This window comes from Lygodium microphyllum, chromosome 16 (assembly GCF_053477565.2).
Source record: "Lygodium microphyllum isolate KBCC chromosome 16, Lygodium_microphyllum_v1.1.10, whole genome shotgun sequence".
NCBI classification, from domain to species: Eukaryota; Viridiplantae; Streptophyta; class Polypodiopsida; order Schizaeales; family Lygodiaceae; genus Lygodium; species Lygodium microphyllum.
Genome location: NC_141150.1, coordinates 54556570 through 54574144, shown reverse-complemented (window position 1 = coordinate 54574144; position 17575 = coordinate 54556570).

Here is a 17575-nt window from a genome sequence, read left to right as displayed (position 1 = left end):
TGTGATCTTCTCTTGAAACCCTCAGATGTGTACACATTCAAAGCGTGTGCTTTCATGACAAGGGTGAAACAATTCATGATGAAAGTATCATACTAGGTTTCTTGAATAAAGAGGTTATAGTTGCAAATGCTTTGGTGCATAAGTGTGATATTTTCTTATCCAACACCTAATGTATCCTCGTGAAATGCTCTAAAGTGTCCCATGAACTTCCAATCCAAACATAGTCTCTTGGATGCATGTGAGACAAGGGATTTTCTCCCAAAAGAGTCACCTTTACTTGCATTATGAAAGATTTCCATAGGATAGAAGCAAATGGGAAGGGTGACGTGATGCATGATGGGATCTACAAGATAGGGTCTAATGACATATGGTAGCATTGTGATAGACATTGCATTGTTGAGCATATATGCTAAGGGTGATGTGCTCAATCATAAAGGCATAGGCAGTGTCCAATGATCTTTCAATGTGAAGTATAGTCCATCACAAACCAATTTTAGGGACATTTTTCCACACATGATATATCTATAACACTCACACCTAATCATCAATATGGTGGACATCAGCTACTACGAGTTGTTTTAGGAATTTGTTTGTAGCCAACCATGTGAAGGTTACTACAAATTGGTCATATCTAAGATGATTGCCATCCTAGAGTTGTTCTTCTAAATTTATGACGGTTGAATTGATTTTTGGATATCCCAAACAAGATATTTGAGTTTCTAGTCTCCAACATGCTTTTCCATCTTAAAGCATTATATCATGATAAATATCTAGTGTGAATGGTTTCATACCTACCATTTGTTGTATTCTTTGTGTAGAACTCCTTTTCAAGTCAAATCGTGAAAGCCATCCATGAACTCAAAAGTGGTGTGCTATCATGGGATTTATGACATGGAGTGTGAAAAAGGGGTATTCTCTATCTTGTGGAAGAGTTCATGCTTTTTCTACAAAATGGTAAGTGAGAGACTTCTCGGTCAGTGGACTTCTCTACCTTGCTCATTGTCATGATAATAGGAGTTAGTCAAGTGGAGTCTTGGGAGTTAATGACCATGTGGTTTTGAGTAGTGATTAGTAGTCACTTAAGTGACTTCTTTTGTAGGCTATGTGATGGAGAATGAAGTGTGAGATCAAGAAAGCCATTCAGCATAGATTTAGGGGTGGCAACAAGATTAATTGTGCAGTTGTTGTCCAACGTGGCCTCAAAGATAAAGGTAATGTCATGCTAACGAGGAAAGGACACAAGGGAAAGGTGGAGTAAAGATCCAAAGAAAGTAAGTGGGCCAGAGGCTCATGCATTGGAGAGGAGAGAGAAGTGTATAGGGACTATTTTTTAATAGGGGAAAATAGGGGAAGAGAAGGCATCAAGTTGTCCTCGAAGATCTTCATCTCTTACAAGGTCTTGGAAATGATTTCTCACTTAATTCTTGGTCCGAAACATTAGAGGATCCTTTCTTGATCATCAAAGAGGATTTTTGATGGGTTTACGCCCTTCATGTGCATTGTTTTGGGATGTGAATAACAGTTAACAATAGGGAAACAAGCTAGAAATAGAGATTTTGATGCTGCTCAAAAAGAGCCTCTCTTGCGTTGTGCTACTTGATTCTTGATCTCTACCTTTGGTAGACATAGTATAGACAACAAAGATAGAGTTTCTCTTGGATTTGGGGCAACATCTATACCATGTTTTACTATTATAATAAAACTATAATTACAAGGCTAAAGTGCTTCTTAAGGTCTATAAATCATATTTAGAGGGATTCATGCATTCCAAGTCATGTGTCTTGTGTCTATATTGTGCCATCTAACATGTTCCATCAACAAATTGTTGTATACATGAGATTTTGAGGTGTTACCTATAGTATTTGGATTATGTTTAGCAAGCATTATTCATGTATTAGTGTGCATAGTGAGCCATAGTCTCAATTAATGTTGGACTATCGTTCCAAGTGTGTGCATGTGCATTTGTCTTGGGCATATTTGTCAAATTTATCAGATGTATTGCAAATTCATTACTCTGCTAAGTTTTATGAAATGAAGTCATGTGGTTTCGCCTCTATCTATCTCCATTAAGTCTTCCAAATTCTAAATCCTCTTTCTTTTATCTTGTTACATCTCTCAATCTACATGTACCCTTCTATATCTTACCCCTACGATAGACCTTCAATCCTACACACTCCAATATTGGTGAACCCAACATGAAGGTCGATGGATCTAGTGTAATCATGGAGGATTCATTAGATGTTGGTTTAGAAGATATTATGCAACAAGTGATCTTGATATTGCAGTAAGAGCAGCATCAAACCCAACAACAACAAAGAATACATGATTCTAAAAAACTTGATACTGTAGTTGTGCAGGATATGGGACATGAGAAAATAGTTTAATGGACAGAAATGTATCAGCCTATCTATGAGTATATGTAGATAAAATGATTTTTCTTGGGGTTCCTCAGTATATGCATGGAGCTGATATTTTATCTGTGTTGATATGCATGCATTCTAAGAACAATTGACTAAATTGTATCAAAGAGATATTGATTAGGTTGCCTTTAAGAAGGCTCTCAGAGAGGAGTTTTACCTCAAAGACACTAGATTAGTTATACAAAAGGCATTTACGGATTGAGTGGAAAAACCTAACAAGGGTCTTGTTGCTATAGCATTGTTATGTGAATTTGAAAGCCGCAATGCTCAGTTGGATGTGGATGACCAATAGTCATTGAAAATTCAAAATGTTAAGTTATTCTTAAAATCTCGTGACCTTGTGTTGCAGGAGAAATTGATTGATCGGGTAAAAGATAAAACCTTAGAAATTGGGCTAAAAGCTAAGGGGGCACATGCCACCAATGCTACAAATATGATTGTGAAGTGAGAAAGGATGAGACTGAGGTTGGGAATAGGGTCTACACCTATATTTTTTACAAAAATTATTGAAATTGCAGTGAAGCATCTATATCTATGACTAAACAACACATTATGCCTTCTAGTCCTTACCCAAAAGGAAGATGCTATGGATGAATTGGTGAAATGCTTGTGTGACTTGCACTTGAATATGACAAACCTTCACTCAAGGGTTATAATATTGGATGAGAAGTTGGAAGAGAAGGGGCAAGTAACAACCTAATGGCCTGCTAGATAAGGGTTTAAGAGATGATGTATATGGTGTGATAGCTTGTAGTATGAAAAGCAAGAGTTGGCTTATTCTAATGTAGAAGAAAATAACTTAGTGTTTTGGAAATATGGAATAATTCATGCAACTAAAATAGGGTTGCCTCTTGAGCTAAACTTTGGTAAAGGGTATGTGTAGAAGTGGTTGGAAGAATTGGTAGCAAGAAATGCATTTGCAACCATACATGTTGCCACATACAAATTTGAACTTTAGAAAATGGTTATTTGTATACATGTAAAGTGGATGCAAAATCTACAATATGGTCATATGCTTTGGCTCACGTAGAGAAGGGAAAGATGGTTAGGGCTGAATTCACAAGTGGTAGTCAAAGTATATGGGATAAAATTAGATGGGATGCTCCCATTGATTCATTTACTACCATTGCATATTTGGCTATGCACATAATATGGATGCTATTGTTAAGAAAAAGAGAATAAGGGATGAGGATGTAGATCCAAGTTCCACTACAAGTCCTTCAAAGTGCATGACATGAAGCAAGATAGAGCAATAGAAAGCTATTGAAAAAGCTAGTCTAGAACATGTAGTGTTATGTCTCATATAAAAAGAAGCAAGAGGGGAAAAGAGAGGCAAGCAACATGGTTACTAGTTGGATTCTAACATAAGATAGCAACTAACATAAAGAAATTACTTGAGGAATGCATTCTTGGAAGTATGGTTGAATTTATGCTTGATGAGGTTCTTGGCATCACTAAGTATGAATTCCATGATGAGATAATAGATAGCATTAAGTGAAAAAGGAATTTTGTAGGAGAACCTACTCAAGCACTCTTGCAAGTCGAAAAAGACATGGGTTCATAGGATATTTAGTTGGAATCTATTGATGATTGCATAATTGTCATAAAATAGGCTGATGTTGAAAATGGGTTGTATAACGGTGGAAAGAATGATGTTATGGCTGAATATGTTATGGTGGGTAGTACTACACATAAGGAGTTGTGCAGTAGCATTTTCATGAGGAAGATGATGGTCACTTTATTCCTAATAGCCACTACTCTTGTACATTCTGGGTAAGAGCTACAACTGAAATTTTTGTGAAGATAGGTGAGTGGGAGATGCCATGTATTACTCTCTTGGAGTCCAAAATTAATATAATGGCATGTAGTTTGTATGAGAATGGTGGATGGCCAATGGACGTGGATCTTAGTTGGTGTATGCAGGCTACAAACAACTCATCAGGGGAGTTCTATATGGTGCATGCATGAGTATTTTGGTGCATGCACGGGTATTCCAATGACAATTGGAGATGTCCAAGATGAATATCACTTCTTTATGTAAGACTCATGTTGTTATCCAATTATCTTGGGGCAACCATACATTGTGAAATCAAGGATTGAAACTAAGGTGATAGATGATAGTTCTTTGTATGCTCGTATGTGAAGTAAAGATGGTAGAAGGGAAATTCAATTTTTAATTATATGTGTCAATCATCCCCATAATTTGAATATACTTAAATATTATCTAATTTTGTCTAATCCTAGATAATATAAAGCTTTTTAGAGAGCACTATTGTAAAATGGAGGCTATGATAGTGCTAGTTGGAAGGTGTTTTTGCCTCCAAGAAAAGGGAAGACTATCTTTATGCTCATTTTCAAGACTGGACAGCAAGTAGTGCAGATAGATTCAAGAGTATTGGAGCCATGTGTAGGGCTAAAAAGGGTTATGTACATTAAGCTAAAAATGAGTTGAAGAAATATGGTTTTTGATTGCAGATGACTATATTTTGAGGCTATTTGCAAGGCTCAATTTTACTAATACATTACTGAAATTACTACTCTAATTAATGCTGAAAAGAGGGCTAAAAAGCACGTCATCAAAGTATGCACATTGGAGATGTTTGATGTGACAAGTGCATTTGTTGAGCAAGAATGTAAAAGACTGCAAAAGAGGGTTGAAGCATTGGTAGAAACAAAATATAAAATGGCTGAAAAAAAGGTTAAGCTTGTGGCTTTGCCTTTATCGCCTAACAGTTTTGGGTTGAATGAGACAGTGTCTAAACATCCAAGTCTTCCTAATCCGAATGGTGTAGGGCATAAACTTACTACAAAAATATTAAAAGAACTTAAGGTTGGATTTAATGGGTCTCTCTTACTTGCAGAAAGAGATTGTTTTATCCAGAGGTTAGCAAGCATGGAAAGGCTTTTGCATTTAAGCTTGCTGAAATTGGCTGCATGAATCTAATTATTGTGGCTCCAATTGTGATCTTTACAGTGTTGCATGTTCCATGGAATTTTAAATTGATTCTTGTGCCTCATGCATACTTGGCTAAGCTAATGGAGCTCTTAAATGAGAAAATCAAGATGAAGTTTTTGGAGCTATCTTTAGCTCCATACTCTAATCACTGGTTTGCAGTCCTAAAGAAAAATGGGGCATTGTGGTTTATATAGGATATGCAACCAATCAACAAGGTCATGTTAAGGAATACAGATCTAGGGCATATTGTAGATGAGTTTGTAGAATCTTTTGCTATATGAAGGCTATTTACTCCATGGGGGATTTGTACTCTAGCTATGATCAATTTTAGCTTACATTAAAAAGCTAAGATATCACTACTATGAAAATACCACTTGGCTTGGTGCACATGTACACCCTTCTAGAGGGGGCAACTAGCTTAGTTGCCCACATGATGAATGCAATGCATAAGGTCTTGAGAGACTATATCCCATAGCTCACGATGCCCTTTCTTGATAATGTCCCTATCAAGGGTTGTGAAGTGTTGAAAAAGAATGAGGAGTTGGATGACAGAGGTTGTAGATGTTTGTTGCTAACCACATAACTGATTGTTGCGAGAAGATTTTGACACGATTAGAGGAAATGTATCTCGCTCTCTCTAGTACAAAAAATTTGGGGTTGAGGTGGTGCTAAATATAGGGCATATGTGTGGCCTCTATAGTCAAAATTCTTCATCCGTTAAGATTGATGGGATTAGTAGGATGTAGGAGGCATGCTCTAATGTATCAGAAGTCAAGAGTTTTTTGGATGCATGCATCATCTATTTGATATGGATCCCTCATTTTGCACATGTGACTGAAAGCCTTTATCAATTATTAAGGGTTAAATGTTTCATTGGGGAAGGTAGCATACAAAGGCTATTTAAAAGCTAAAGAAGTTGCTAAATTCTACACGAACCTTGAAGAAGATAGATTATTCACATCGAAGACCTATCATCCTCATCACCGATACAAGCCCTACTAGTATTGGTATCCACAAGTAAAGAGAAAGCTTTGGAGAGTGGTTATAGCTCTTGAATGGGATAGAGAGTATTTTATGGGTGCTCTTGTAATAGTGGAAACAAATTGTCCATCATTATTGGGTATAATAACTAGTTGTGCTACTCCCGACATTGCCATGTTGCATCAGATACCTTATATTAAGTCACTCAACCCTGATTTATAGCATATTGTAGGGAGAAACAACCCAGTGGGGCTGATATATTATCATGAGCACACTATGAAGATGAAGACGGCATGATGGATGAGGATGAAGAGGAGATTCTTACTAAAAATGATGAAATTATAGCAGGGGTTGATTGAACAGCTATTGTATATGCAGGTAGAGGTGTCCTAAATGCTAGTATAGCTATAATAAAGGCTAAAACAATAATAAATTTAGCAAGAACGATAGGTACACTACCTAGGAATGTTTTTGTTGCAAGAAATTCAATAGCAAAGAAGGAGTTTTCAATCATGGAAAAAGTAGGTACAATAGAATAGGAAGAAAACGTCATAAGTGTTATGTTTCAACTATGAAGGTGTTTTTGGAAGAGGAATATAAATAGGAATGGTTGATAATAGGCCAATATCTCAACACTCTTTCCAAGAGAGGGAAGAAAGCTCAAGAGAGAAGTTCAAGAGGATCAAGAGAAAGGCATATGGTTTCTTCTTGAAGGATGGATATTCATGGAAGTATGCTAAGAAGAAAATGAGAGCTTCACTATGAGTTCTTGAAAATCGAGGCACACAAGTACAAGTTATGTAGGAGTCCCATGAAATCTTGTGAGCTGGTCATAGAGGTGTATGGGGCACCTTTGAGAAAATTAAAGAAATATATTGGTGGCAAGGGATGTATGCAGACATTGCTCACTTTGTGGAATCTTATCCTACGTTGTTACGTGAGCAGTGATCGAGAGCAAGCCTCTCTCACAACCCGATAACTAGACGTGAAGGAGTGCCGGTTGGGATAATTGACTTTGTTGGATGCATAACACAACTTGAAAAATTCAAATATTTGACAATACACCACAAAAAACAAAACAATAAAGAACTACCTCATGTAGCTCAAACAACTAAAACCCTAATTCAGGTAGAGCATCACATAACCATAACTCAACAAAAAAAATCCAATAATTTGAAAACAAACCAAGTGAAAAAATATTCTCGTACCTTAACAACCATGATCCAACGCTCGGCACTTTGACATCCAAAGGCTCCGACTTTCAAATTAGCATGACAAGAGCTCACTCTAACATGCGACCCGCCACTCTCCTCTCTCACAAAATATAATTATAATCAAGGGGGAAGGCCCTTAACTCTTCAATCTCCTCTCCTTATATAGTTTTCTATCCACACTCACACACATTAGGCGTTTTGCTTTCAGCTTTTGGCTTTTGCTTTTCTACTGTTTTTCACTATTTTCGTTTTTTCTGCTCTATGCCTGTTTGCAACTTGTTTGGATCATAACTTCGTCATTTGAACTCCGAATATTGTTTTTTGGGTACTCAAAACGATCGGAACATATCTGTTCAACAAGCCAACGGAGGCAGAATTACGAAAATCTATCAAAAATGAGCAAAAATACTGACTTTTGTAAATCCCATCATTTTTCTCCATCTTTTATCTTGGACGACTTATTCCCTTCCTTGGCCTATTGTTCTTGTAATTGCACACAATTTCAGCACACATGTCCTCTTTTTCTTCAAGAAATACTCGTTGACAATGTAAAACGTATGACCTTTTTCTTTGATCCTTAAGTCTTAAAAATAAATATTCTCTGGATATGAACCTGTTTTTTTATGCAGTGTGCCCTAGCACGAATATGGTTTTTTGTAATGAACTACGTGCACAACCATACATGATTTAGAATAATATGCAATTTTGGATCCATGATATGCAACCAATCAATCGATGCTACACACAAAAATAATGTATGCATTGAAGAAATTGTGCCTAGTCTATCTATATGTGCCAGTGCGTCATGCAAGATGCAAACAAAATTTCTTGATTAACTTAAAATTCTTTATCTTCACCTCTCAACTCTCATCAATAAGATATGATATACTCCACTCCACCCATCCAAAATCTCACAATCACTCTAAAAAATGATGGTCCTCAAGATGTTGACCAAATATGAACAACCCTTCTCACAATTGATGGCGTCCTTCACGACCCTCGAACTCTCCCAACCACCTTACACTCTCAACCAAAGGTTCCTAACTTTGTGATGAGCATCCCAAATATCGTGTGTGCAAGAAATGTGCGTGCTCAATGACAGGTGCTCTCTCATGTGCGCGTGCATCTAAAATTTACTGCACATAGCTACAGCGGACCTCATGTCGTGCTAGTGTGCAGTGCATCAACAAGTGCAATGTGAAGTGCTCGTGAACCCATTATTCCCTGTGATGTGCAAAAGTCTTGACAACAAAACATACCTTGTTCCTTAATGTTCGGTAGCTATTGGCAAACACAAGCTTCATCCTGTCCAAAAAAATACCAAGCTTGACCTAGGCTATCAAGTTTCACACTCAATAAATCAAACAAAATGACAAAAAATTACCTTGTTCCTCACAATGTTCGATAGCTATTGGCAAACACAAGCTTCATCCTGTCCAAAAAAATACCAAGCTCGACCCAGGCTATCAAGTTTCACACTCAATAAATCAAACAAAATGACAAAAACAAATCCTAAGCTAGAAAAATACAAGAAATCCAACTACGAAATAACAAAACAAACTGTCACGCAAATAACTAAGCTAGCAAAAATCAAACCTAACTACAGTTTGACAAGGGCTTTTCAGTTTTTAGAAAAAACACTTGACATATTTAGCCCTTCCCCTAGTCTGCAAACATTCATGTGCAGCAGTTGCTTTCATAAAACGATGCAACATTTATGAGCCAATCAAAAATCAAATCCAATGATCTATCCACAATCTTCTCAATAAACACAAATTGCACATTTCTCTCAAACAACTCCTTTACAAGTAGACAAAACTCATCCATGAAATTCTCATCAAAACCCTTGAGACAATTCTCACCATTTAAGGAAAATACATCATCCTCTAAATTCTTCAAATCCCACCCATAATCCAAAAACTTCACACCCCTCAAATCGCAACCACACTCAAAAATGTTCATATCCCACCCATCGTCCCTAGGAAAAACCATGTTACTTCTAGAGTCTCTAAATAAAGTTTTGACCCTTTCTTTGTTGCTAATCTCAAATTCATCCACTGATTCATCTACAACTTCTCCTAAAGATACTATGTAAGGATCTCCCAACTCAATATCCAAATCAAACACAACATCAAAAGGAGTCAACTCCGGACTCATAACACCACAAAAACCAACAACATCCACAAATGGGGTCACTCCAAGACACCCAGCCACATCACTTAACTCATCACACAAACTGAAGAAAATTTCACATCTACATCATCACAAATAACATCTTCACAATACAACAATTTTGGGTCTAAAACCTCAACCAAAGACTCCTTAACTACCAAATCCTTAACTTCCTCCTCACAAATACCTTCCAACTCTATTTCCTTGGTTTTAAATCGCTCTTCCCTCAAATTCTCAATCCTTTTTAAAGCCTTGCTCAAATTCTCTCTCACATCCTCATCAATATCTCAAGATCGTTAAAACCCCAATCAGAATCATCAAAAACTTCTGGAGAACTCAAAGAAACTAAAAGACTATCAGATAAAGTTTTCTCTCCGTCATTGTTGCCTAAATCAACCAAACAATTATCTACACAACTATCAAGAAGCATGAGGTTAGGTCTACTCAAAACCACATCATCAACACCACAAACAAAAGCCTCTCCAGGGCCACTCAAAACATCACCAACCAACTCACAAGACTCAATTGAGTCAACAACACCAATACCAGAATCACAACAAGAGTCAGAACCTAAAACCTCCATACTCTTTTGATCATCAAACTCACAACAAATCTCAACAAACTCATCAGGCAACAAATTCGAACCCATAACTTCATCTTGAAAACTTACAGTTTCTAAGCCCTCCCCCTCATGGTCTTCTAACAAACTCAAAAATTCATCCTCTATTCTCTCTTCATCTTTCAATCAATCAGATCCATCTATACTATCACCAAGGCAAACAAGATCACTCTCTAAATTATATTTACTCTCTTCAACACTGCCATGACTATCAGAATTTTCATCACACCTTCCCTCATCAGAAATATCAAAACTTTCTTGACTCTCATCCTCTCCCAAACAACATGAAAACTCTTGGTCCTTAAAACAATATGGTCTCTCATTTTCTTCTTTACAACTCAGATCCAACTCTAGCTCATGTTTATAGTCCTCAAGCTCCAAAGTATCATCAGTCGATCCCTCTTCTTTAGTTAAATCACTAATCACTGAACTAGAAGTATCCGTGGTCAATGGGTATGCATTCACACTCCTAGACTCTTCACTCAAACAAGATTTTTTCTCCTCAACCACCCTAGGGAGTTTCTCCTTACAAACTTCAATTGATTTCTCACAAGTCAACTCATCTCTTCTAAACAGAGAATATAGTATACCTCTCTCAGGATAGGCATAACTAACTCTTTTATCCTCAAAAATTTTTCTTTCAACTTGCCTTGAACTCAGCCTTTCCCTTGGTTCATCAAACCCTAACTCTTTTTTTCTTTTGGTCTTCCTCTCTTGATATTGAGCTATCTTCACCGCTTACTCAAAAGTCTTAGGGTTTTTTACCTCTAATTTCACTCTCCAATCTTCTAATTTCAACCCATTTACAAAATACATTATCTTCAACATAACTAGGGCTATCTCACCTTCTAACAATGTTAAACTCCATCTATTCCACAATCTTTCAAACTCCCTAGCAAAGTCCTCAACACACTGATCATCTTTTTGAACACAAGTTTCTATTTTTGCCCAAATCTCACTTTGACTTTCTTTTTTTTTTAACCTATATAGAAAAGCATTTTTAGTAGTCTCATAGTCCAATTTCTGTATCTTAAATTTCAAATTTATCTCAAATTCAAGCAACCAATTTCGTGCTTCTCCTTGCTATTGATACCTAAGAATTTGGAGTTTATCCTTATGGTCAGTCACTCTCTCTATCAAACAACACAGCTCTATTTTTTCTAAAAATATTTCGGGATCTTCAGTATGATTACCATGGAACTCATGAAAATTATCAACCATTTTCAACAATCACAAGAAATCAAAACAAACTCACATTCAAAATAACAACAATGTCAATTTCGGCACTCCTCAGCGAGGGCACCAAAAAAGAGATGTTACGCGAGCGGTGATCGAGAGCAAGCCAACCCGATAACGAGGCGTTAAGGAGTGCCGGTTGGGATAATTGACTTTGTTGGATGCATAATACAACTTGAAATTTTCAAATATTTGACAATACACCACGAAAAACAAAACAATAAAGAACTGTCTCTTGTAGCTCAAACAACTAAAACCCTAATTCGGGTAGAGCATCACACAACCATAAATCAACAAAAAAAATCTAACAATTTGAAAACAAACCAAGTGAAAAAATATTATCGTACCTTAACAACCATGATCCGATGCTCGGTACTTTGACATCCAAAGGCTCCGACTTTCAAATTAGCATGACAAGAGCTCACTCTAGCATGCGACCCTCCACTCTCCTCTCTCACAAAATATAATTATAATCAAGGGGGAAGGCCCTTAACTCTTTAATCTCCTCTCCTTATATAGTTTTCTATCCACACTCACACACATTAGGCTTTTTGCTTTCAGCTTTTGGCTTTTGCTTTTCTACTGTTTTTCACTATTTTCGTTTTTTCTGCTCTATGCCTGTTTGCAACTTGTTTGGATCATAACTTCGTCATTTGAACTTCGAATATAGTTTTTCGGGTACTCAAAACAATCAGAACATATTTGGTCGACAAGCTTACGAGGGCAGAATTACGAAAATCTATCAAATATGGGCAAAAATACTGATTTTTGTAAATCCCATCATTTTTCTCCATCTTTTATCTTGGATGACTTATTCCCTTCCTTGGCCTTTGTTCTTGTAATTGCACACAATTTCAGCACACATGTCCTCTTTTTCTTCAAGAAATACTCGTATGATGTAAAACGTATGACCTTTTTCTTTGATCCTTAAGTCTTAAAAATAAATATTCTCTGGATATGAACTTGTTTTTCTATGCAGTGTACCCTAGCACAAATATGGTTTTTTGAAATGAACTCCGTGCACAACCATACTTGATTTAGAATAATATGCAATTTTGGATCCATGATATGCAACCAATCAATTGATGCTACACACAAAAATAATGTATGCATTGAAGAAATTGTGCCTAGTCTATCTACATGTGCTAGTGCGTCATGCAAGATGCAAACAAAATTTCTTGATTAATTTAAAATTCCTTATCCTCACATCTCAACTCTCATCAATAAGATATGACATACTCCACTCCACCCATCCAAAATCTCACAATCACTCTAAAAAATGATGGTCCTCAAGATGTTGACCAAATATGAACAACCCTTCTCACAATTGATGGCGTCCTTCACGACCCTCGAACTCTCCCAACCACCTTACACTCTCAACCAGAGGTTCCTAACTTTGTGATGAGCATCCCAAATATTGTGTGTGCAAGAAATGTGCATGCTCAATGAGACAGGTGCTCTCTCATGTGCGCATGCATCTAAAATTTAATGCATATAACTGCAGTGGACCTCATGCCATGCTAGTGCTCAATGATGGTGTAAAACATGCATAATTCCAACCCATGGCATGGAAGTATTTAATAAGAACAGGAGACAACCCCCCAGTGCAGTACATCAACAAGTGCAACGTGAAGTGCTCGTGAACCCATTATTCCCTATGATATGCAAAAGTCTTGACAAGAAAAGATACCTTGTTCCTCAATATTCGGTAGTTATTGGCAAACACAAGCTTCATCCTGTCCAAAAAATACCAAGCTCGACCCAGGCTATCAAGTTTCACACTCAATAAATCAAACAAAATGACAGAAACAAATCCTAAGCTAGAAAAACACAAGAAATCCAACTACAAAATAACAAAACAAACTGTCACGCAAATAACTAAGCTAGCAAAAATCAAACCTAACTATAGTTTGACTAGGGCTTTTCAGTTTTCAAAAAAACACTTGACAATGTGTCACACATGTATTCATTGGTGAGGCATAGGAATGGGTTACAACTAACTTATTTGTTGTTTCTTCATTTTAAATAGGTAGTGGATTTGGTTACTATGCCTACAAGTTTATGGTGCATGTAGTATCTCGTACTTGCACATGAAGTCTTGATGAATCAAGTAGAAGGAAAAGCACTTAAGACAAAGACTACTCATGAAGTGTATACATTTCTCTTGGAAGAGATTTGGAAAAATTAGAGCAGATAGGGGTGAATCGGATGGAGATGAAGCACGAGAGTTCTTCAACTTATAATCTAGAAGGCAATAGAAAAAGTGAACATGGATATCTACCTATCATTAAGACCTTTTTCCAATTCATGTGGAGGCAAGGATGAAAGAGTGGCCATAACTACTCCCATATGCTCTTTGGGCTGATAGAGCAACTCATAGTGCTATCACAAGATATGTGCTAGCTGAATCGATGTGGTCAAAAGCCCATCATGCCAATAGAAGAGATGGCTATTTCATGCTGTGTGATACCTTGGAAAGAGGGGTTGAATAGAGAGGAGTTGTTGGTTTTACACATCAAGCAGTTATAAAGAAGTCCAAAAGACATTAGGATAGCACTAGAGAAGTTAAAGGTAGCCAAGCTTTAGAATAAGAAATGGTTTGATAAGAGATGTAGATTCCAACCAAGAGCTATAAATAAAGGTGACTAGGTATTGATTTATGATAGCAATGTGAAATGTTAGCATAGTGCCAGTTGAAAAATGCCTTAGTAATGGTTTTGTTCATATGTGGTAAGGCTACTATTTGACAATGCCACCTATTCACTTGCTAAATTAGGGATAGTATTGTGCATTCCTATAGGCTACTAAACAGATCAAGCTCTTTAAGCAAAGGGAATTTGCAACATATGAATTGGATGAGCTAGATACAAGTATTGAGCTTGATAGTGTGGAAGAAGAAAAAGAGGATGACATGGATATGGATGAGGAAGACTTTGAATATGCAAAACGCTAATACTCTTGCTTATACCAAAGGATACATAGGTTCGAAGACCCAAGTGAATAAAATGGCTATAAGAGACTATATTGGATAGGTAACGCAAATTTGAAGATGTTGAAAATTGTTTTATTTGGAATTAAATTAGTAGTGATTGACACATCTAGAATGGGCTTTCATACGTGGGGAAGGTCCCTACAAAGTTTGATTGATATCCAATTTATATGTAAAAGTTATAGGGTTGGAAAGGGCAATGTGTGGCGAGGTTGCATGTTGTAAAGAATAGTTACAGGTTGCACAAAAATTTTTAGGAGCTGATACCTTCAAAATTTGATCCTAGTGTCTTTAGCAAAGTTATAGATTGCAAGTAGTCTACATTTTATTTAAAAAGCTTCATGATCCAAGTTACGACTTGGAATATACAAGAATTTTTCTACATGATGGTTTGATAGAACAGTTTTTCAATCAGGAAGAGACTACCTAATAGATGTAATCTACTGTATGTGACATATGCTTCACCCGAGTTGCATAAGGCTGACATGTGGATACCCAAAAAAGGGAAGAGGATCAAGATATGCAAGAAGAGAAATGCAGAAGAGGTCTCTCCACTAGTGAACTTGGTAAAAGATGAGGAGATTGATAGAGATGAGGAAGATGAAGTGGCAAACATTGAAGTTGCAGCTAAAGATGAGGTGACATATGTACTTGGGATACCAGGTGGATTTATAAGTATTGAAATGTTGTAGGAGTTATCATTGCTAGGGATGGATGTTGAGGGATACTTGCAAGATGGGATGTCTATGCTCTTGATGCCTTACAATTTAGGTGGGAGTAGTTGGACTCGCAACATGAAGATGATAGGTGTTTGGGTTTTGATCCTGGTGAGCTACCTATGTGGTAGCTCTAGAGGACATGCAGGTTTGGAGGGAGTGAATGTCATGGGACTTTTGTCATGGAGTGTGAAAATGGGATATGCTCTATCTTGTGGAAGAGTTCATGTATTGTCTATAGAATGGTAAGTGACAAACTTCTTGGTCAATGGACTTCTCTACCTTCCTCATTGTCATGATAATAAGCATTAGTTAAGTGGAGTCTTGGGAGTTAATGATCATGTGGCTTTGAGTAATGATTAGTAGCCATTTAAGTGACTTGTTTCATGGCCTATGTGGTCGAGAATAAAGCATGAGATCAAGAATACTAGTCAGTGTAAAATTAGTAGTGTCAAAATAGGACTAATTGTGTAGCTATTGTCCAACGTGGCCTAAATGGTGAAGGCAATGGCATGCTAAGGAGAGGATGCAAGGAAAAGGCGAGGGAAAGAGTCATTGAAAGAAAGTAAGTGGGCTAGAGGCTTATGTATTGGAGAAGAGAGAAGAGTGTATTGGGACTATTTTTGAATAGGGAAAACAAGGGAAGAGAAGATAGCAAGCTATCCTTGAAGATCTTCATCTCTTACAAGAAGGTCTTAGATATGATCTCTCACTTGATTCTTGGTCCTAAATGTCAAGGAAGCCTTCCTTGATCATCAAAGATGAGTTTTAATGGGTTTATGCCCTTCATGTGGACTATTTCAGGCTGTGAATAATGGTCAAGAATAGGGTAGCAAGCTGGAAATGGAGATTTCGATGCTCAAACAAGCATGCAATCCTTGATCACCATATATGAATTCATAAATTTCATACACTATATATAGTAGTTAGTATAGAGTTGTTCTTTTACTTGTGTTAGAGTTGAGTCAAGTTTTCATGCCTTAGCCTTTTACTTATGTTTGAGTTGAGTCAACTTTTCATGCCTTAGATAAGTTGTACTATAGTTGTACCTAGCCTTTTATCCATACATGAGCTAGTCTACATTAATTCATGCTTCTCATACTTGTGTATTAGGCAACATCTATCTATCAAAGCATTAGGGTCAATTGTATCCCAATCATCATGACGTACATCAAGTATGCATGTGATAGGTCCTTGCTTTCAAGTATGTACAAAAGAAATATTTGACACCATAATTAAGAATCTACTTTAAGAGCTTTAACATGGTTTTAAGACATTGTGAATCAGTTCTACCTTTATAATGCCTCTTGAATATTGCATTTCCAAGTTTGGATACTTGGTGTGCAATACAAAATTCTATGTTTGATTATGGACAACAGACATTCCCCTAAGGATGGCCAATAGCTAGACATGCATGCATGGAATATGAGCTTACATAATTATTTATTATATTTGATCTAGATGGAAAGTGATTCATGTCGAGTTTCTAATGCATGATGAAGATCTAGCATCCATTTGAAGTGAGTGTGAGACACTATAGTGTGTGAAACATTCCTTATAGTTGTATTGCCATGAGTTTTCGATGAGTTGAAAATTGTGGCAAAGTAGAGGAGAACCTTTAGAGACATACTTCATTGCTTGTAGTCAGGTACTTGACCTTGAAGTGTATGCCCTTGGGTTTTGTGGTTATCCTAGGTATTCTTGGGTTTACTAAGAGATTGTGTTTGAATCCTTGTAGTTATATATGGAAAATGTGATTTTCTTGAAGAAGCACATCATGTATCAACAATAGATTTTTGGTTAAAAATGCAATCTCATGGAATGCTCTTGTTGCAAGACTACTCAATATGGACTTGGTGAGAAAGCACAATCTCTATACAAAGGATACACATAGAAGGTATCTCCCCTTCTTTTGTTACATTTATACACATATATCAATCATATGACACCCGATTATGGAACAACTTGAGCATAAGTTAAGTTCTCCAAGATCTTATGCATGAATATTTTCAACTTGGTGACTTGGCTCAAACAATGAACATAGGTTAGTAGAGGACAAAAGAATGTTTAGTAGCATGGGGTTTTTTAAGTATAAGATGTATAATAGGCTAAGTACAAACTTGGATATCTATATGAGATTATATGTTTCCTAGTACCCAATAGAAGACTTTTCGATTATGGAAAAACTTGAGCATAAGTTAAGTTCTCCAAGATCCTATGCATGAATATTTTCAACTTGCTAACTTGGCTCAAACAATGAATATAGGTCAAT